A 6,000-nucleotide genomic window follows, 5' to 3' on the forward strand; every position below is an offset into this window, starting at 1 on the left:
CATCAAAGAAACTGAGTCTACTGTTTTAAATATACAGAACTCAACTGTATTAGCAACATCAAACAAGAAAAGAAATCAGATTGATCGTGCAAATGGGATTACTGAGACAATGTCGGGCAATTCAAAGGACTTTAGTGGACGTGTGCAAAATTTGACTAACGGAGTAACTAACAGTACATCTCTTTTTTCCCATCCACCAGTGCTTAAGGATATGGTGTTCAAAAATAATGTTAGATGTTATGTTTGTCTGATGTATACCTCAGGCTTTAAAAAAAAAAAAGGTGGATGAGGTTAAGGAGGATTTATATATATATGTGTGAAAAATGTAAACTTATTGAAGAGATGATACATGAAAACATAAGGCAAAATGTGCATGAAAGTGAGAAGGATTCTGGGATGAGTGAAGAGCAGAAACGAGATTTTAGAGAGATTTGGGGCACTCCGGAGCTCACTGCAGACAGCACAGAGTGAGATTAGGGGGTTGGATAAGAGATCCTTGGGAATTGGAATGGAAAGGATGAATTTGGTAGGGATGGATAGACAGGAGAGGAAAAAGATGGAGGGGGAAAATTAAGAAAATAATACTAGGGGATTCGATGATTCGTAGAGTAAAACCCGGAGATGTCTTTAAAGAATGTTGGTTGGGACGAATGATTTGGGAAGCAGCGTAAATCGTATGGTAAGGGATTTGAGGGAGGAGATGTTAGAGACTGTTAGAATTTGGAGTAAGAGTGGTAGGATCAGTTGCGCATCCATGGGGCGCCAAGGGGGCCCTGGCCCCCCCCCCCAAAAAAAACTGGAGGAGGTGCCAGGACCTAGAACACTAGAAAAATTTCCAAAAATCTTTTCCTAATTAAAATTCATTTTTTATTTATGTTGTGTCGTGTCTTCTATTTCTATACTACTTATGAATTAGCGATCATTGCAGGTGCTCAAAGCGCCACTGGCTGGGATAGTCAGTATGCTGCCTAGATATGATAGTCGAGAAATGAGAAGAAGAGCATTGATGATGAATGAAATGGTAGCTAGGATGTGTAGGAAAAGAGAGGTGGGATATGTGGATATATGGGAGGAGTTTGATGGGAGAAAGCAATTATATGCTGATGATGGTCTGCATTTAAATAAGTACGTTTACAGAAGTTACTGTTTAATGAAAATATGTGGGTATTAGACGAGAGTTATTAGAATGGGAAGGAATGGGGATGGTTGTCAGAAATAAGTGAGAGGGAGGCTGAAAAAAATGAAGAATCAAGGGTAAAGCTTACAAATACCCTCCTCTGTTTATATACCAATGCGAGAAGTGTAAGGAATAAGTCAGAAGAATTTATAGCATTGGTTATTACAGTCCAGCTTCCGATAAGAGGAATATTGGAAACGTGGTTGACCACAAATGATATCTTGACTGGTATAATAGCATTTTTAGAGAACACAGAAATTATAAAAAAAAAAGGAGGAGGATGTATTACTGATGATAGCAAATGAGTTGTGGAAGTGGGGGGGGAGGGAGAGTGATTCTGGAAGTGTCTAGATATTCCATCTACTCCAATAGTCTTGAAGTATTGGTGTGAATAAGACTATTGGAGTAGATGGAATTTCACCACGTGCTATGAAAGAATGTGCTAAGGAACTGACACTTCCGTTAACTCCGTTGTTTAATGAGAGTCTAATGTCCTCACCAATCCCTAATGAGTGGAAACAGGGCAATAGTGTTCCATTGCATAAAGGTGGAAGCAACAGATGTTTCAAATTACAGACCTATTTGCATTTCTGGAGTGGTTGTTAAGATCTTGGAGAGATTGGTTAGGAATAAAATACAAGATTGGGTGGACAGGGAAAAAAAATTCTGTAATAGAGATTAGCATAGGCCTGTTAAAGGGAGGTCTTGTTTTACAAATTTGCTTACATTTTATAATAAGATGGCTACCGTTCTGGTTAGAAGTAATTCATATACAGTGATACTTCTGGATTTTACGAAGACATTTGACAGGCTACGACATAATAAATTGGTTTTATAAGTTATGGCAAATGGATTTGAGTAATCAGTTGGCTGAATGGATAAGTAACTGGCTTTCTAATCAACATCAAATGGTAGTGTATAGAGGAATCATGTATTTGAAGAGAGTTACTAGTAGAGTCCCACAGGGTTCTGTTCTAGGACCACGGCTGTTTAATTTGTTTAATGATATTGTGAGTGGTTTGCAAGCAGATATTCAGCTTTTTTGCAGATGATACTAAGTTGGAAAAAATTATTAGGAATGATGCAGATGTACTGGTGCTTCGGAGCGATTTGAATTAAGTGGCTATGTGGGTAACCAAGTTGGGGTGTCAATTTAACACCAGTAAATGTAAGGTTTTGCATTTTGGATCTCAAAAAAGTAAAGATGCGTATCATTTTGGAGACGTTGTATTGCAGGAGGTTGAGGAAGCGTGCAATCTTGGGATATTGGTGAATAAAGAATTGAAGTTCAAGGTACATATTGTAAAAATAATAAAAACAGCACAAAGAAATGCCAATATACTAAGAAGAACACTGACAAGTAGAGATAAGGATGTGGTCATTCTGCTGTACAAGGCTTTGATTAGAACACCTCTAGACTACTGCGCATCATTTGGTCATCTGCGTTTCTGGGTGAGAAGCAAGCTGTGGAAAAAGTTCAGAGGCGAGTAACAAAAGCAATATCAGGGTTGTGGAATACTGACTATGAAGGCAGGTTGAGACAATGTAAATTACAGACGTTAGTCAGTAGGCAGAAGAGGGGCGATATGATTGAGACATAAATTGCTAAGGGGTACTTATTATTATTATTTAACACCTCCAGGGAGTCCAAAGACTCATCGAGGGAGAGTGTGCCAACAGTATCGAACGATTGATCCCTTCAAACTACTAACCTCGCTCAAACTTAGATAACTTTTTGCATGAGCCATTAGTAGCAGAGGCTCTACCAATCGACCAACCTTTGCTGGCTCAAATAGATACTGAGGATATTTTTGAAAGGGTTGAAGGAGGGAAGGGGATAGAGACAAACTATTGACGAGTCTATTATTATACAAACATCTTTTCCGAAAGATGTTTGTATAATAATAATAATAATAATTGTCTTTAAAAAAAAAAAAACTTCGTTATTCCTTGCATGCATATAACAATTACATTATAAAATTATAGAAATTACGAAATTTGAAAATTATAAAAATTACATACATATATAATAATAATAGTATTTCTTAATTATTATTTTTATTATTAAAATTATGATTATATATATTATACATTTACCAAACGTGTTGTTCTATTTTTTTTAACAATGACTTTCGTACAAATTTTCCTTTTTTTTTGTATAATGTATTAATAATAGTTACTGTAGATGGTAATTTATAGTTGCAGTTGAATAAGATTACATTTTTAACAGTATTTATAGTATAATAATACTTTATATATATTTTACAATTTTTGCTTTTAATGTATTTAAGCACTGTAACTACAACACTTCAATGTAATAAATGGATTTTTTTAATTTTTTTATTTGTGTTGTTCTCGATTGAGATATAATGTCTCAGTTTGTATCCTCGAAGCTTTTTAGTAAGCTTATCTGAGGATGACACCGGTTAGATATCTTTTATTAATTTGATAGCTGTGTTGGAAGTAAGCTGATGTTTGGGAGGTCAAATGAATGATCTGAAAGGTCTGATCAAAGTGAAATTGCCGATATATTCTGGCGTTATTACATCTGTTTCCTTGAGACAAAAAACGGGACGAGGGTTATGTACGATTCTGTATTCATGAAAAAAAACGATAAAAAATTTTTTATTACATAAACATATTAAGCTTACTATTATTCTTCAGTGACAGAACCCATACCAGAAATTTAGGTAGGGGGGGGACTGTATTTCACCACGATCGTGAATACCATGAATATTTCTCCGATGAAGTGATCTTACGCAGCAAATTTCGGTCTTTCAACACCTTATCATGAAACTTCTAACACTCCATGACACGATTTTGTCTTACAACCAACATAGCCCTCATTGTCTCAACACTTAATCTAGATTTCTCCTCTGACCACAGACTGCTCATAACAGAAAATAATCTCTCAACAGTTGCTGTACTTCCTGGTAGACAAAGAATAATCTACAATATTACAAAAGTCACGAAAGTGTAGGCGTTTTTCGCTGATTTCAGAAAAAATCTGTACCCATCTATCAGATACAAGAATGCTTTCTTTATTCCATGTATCCAACTGCTTCACAATTATAGATCTTATGAGGGTCCGCTAATCGAATACACGAGTTTCTTCTGTTTCTGTGCGTGTGATGAGTTCCTCGTTCAAGGTGTCCTGTATTTCTTTCCATTCAAGTTGTCTTCCTAGTAGCACCCACTTGAATTTCTCAGTGTTTCCTAAACTGCACTTCCACTTGTTGACATATTCTAAGCTGCTTTCATAGAAATTCTCAACTACCTCAAAAAATCTACCATCATTAATTTCTCCTGAATCTACTAACATATTCAGTTGTTTTTTTTTTGACATCAGTAGTTACAAACACTTCACTTTTTCTCGACTCTAAATTGTTGACAAGATTTTCGATATTCATGACTACTTCTGTAGCTGAAATATTATCTGTTTCAATTAAACTAATGTATGTTTGGAACGTAGACACTTGATCTCTTGCAAATAATAACCACAATTTCAATAGGGATCTTTTTCGCAACAGAATAGGGCATTTTTCTTGAGAAAGAAAATAAGAACGAAGCCCATCAAAACATGCTTAAAATTCTGTCAATTGATGGACTCAAGGACAAAATCTTGTATTTCCATGCTCTAACAATTTAACGTAATTGTTTCCTACAAAGTCACAAAAGTTTTTCAGTTCTTCAACTCTGACTTGTGCATATATCGAAGTACTGTATTTGTATACTTTCACTGCAAAAGATTCAATCTCAATTGGCAAACAGTCGACAGCAGCAGCAGAATCCTACAGCAGAACAGACGCCTCGTGTGAGACGCGCAAGTGTTGCCAACATGTTTGTTTTTTTCCCCTCTGAATTTATTTTCACTGCGGATTCGATATTCAGTATCGAACAATGCAACTCCATGATTATACAAATGACTGATATCCATGATATTGATATATAATTATAGGTTATGAATAATAATTTATGATTGACCAATACTAAATTATATTTATAGTTTTTATTAAAAACGCGACAAAAATGATATTTTTATTAAAACGACGGGACAGACGGGAAATATGAAAAAAACGTACGTATGGTCAGCCTAACTATATGTGGCCCCAAGCCTATCGTACTGCTATTTTTAAACTTATTCATTTTGCTCTCCTACATTCCAAAAAACAACACCACAATGCAAATACCATGGCAAACAGTTTTACGTTAAGCGGACATTTACTGTAGATTCATTCCTTTCATCAATTCAACCTGATTACTAGGGTTACCATACGTTCGTATCGTACTTCGGTAAAATAAACAAAATGTCCGGGATTTTTTTTTTTTTTTTGTATATTTTATGTGTGTGTATATATATATATATATATATATATATAAAATGTAATAGGAAAAATAAAATAACACAAAAACCATTTTAGTGGGAATTTTTGTTACATAGAAATAGGAAAATCGCATGAATCACCTGATCTAATTCCTGCACGTATGTCCCTACTCCTTCACCCTACATTTCCAGTTGTATTATGTCATGCATTCTGTGTTGTGCACGGTCGTATTTCAATGTCATTTTAATACAGAATTACAAATGAATTTAAATTTCCGATGCTGGAATCAGGGAATGAAAAGAGTGACACTATTTTGTTCTTTGTACAACAGTATTTTTATTTTTTTTTATTTGGACGCAAGAAAAAATGTCTACGTGTTTAACAATTCTCTTGAATTGTTAAACACATAGACACTTCAAAATATCAAACCGATGAAGAGCAAGTAATATTAGTAAGACTCTCGATGCGTTTTTCAAAAACAAATAGCTGAAATTTAAC

Source organism: Typopeltis vanoorti, chromosome 19 (assembly GCF_054136105.1).
Source record: "Typopeltis vanoorti isolate ZY-2024b chromosome 19, IOZ_Tvanoo_1.0, whole genome shotgun sequence".
NCBI lineage: Eukaryota > Metazoa > Arthropoda > Arachnida > Uropygi > Thelyphonidae > Typopeltis > Typopeltis vanoorti.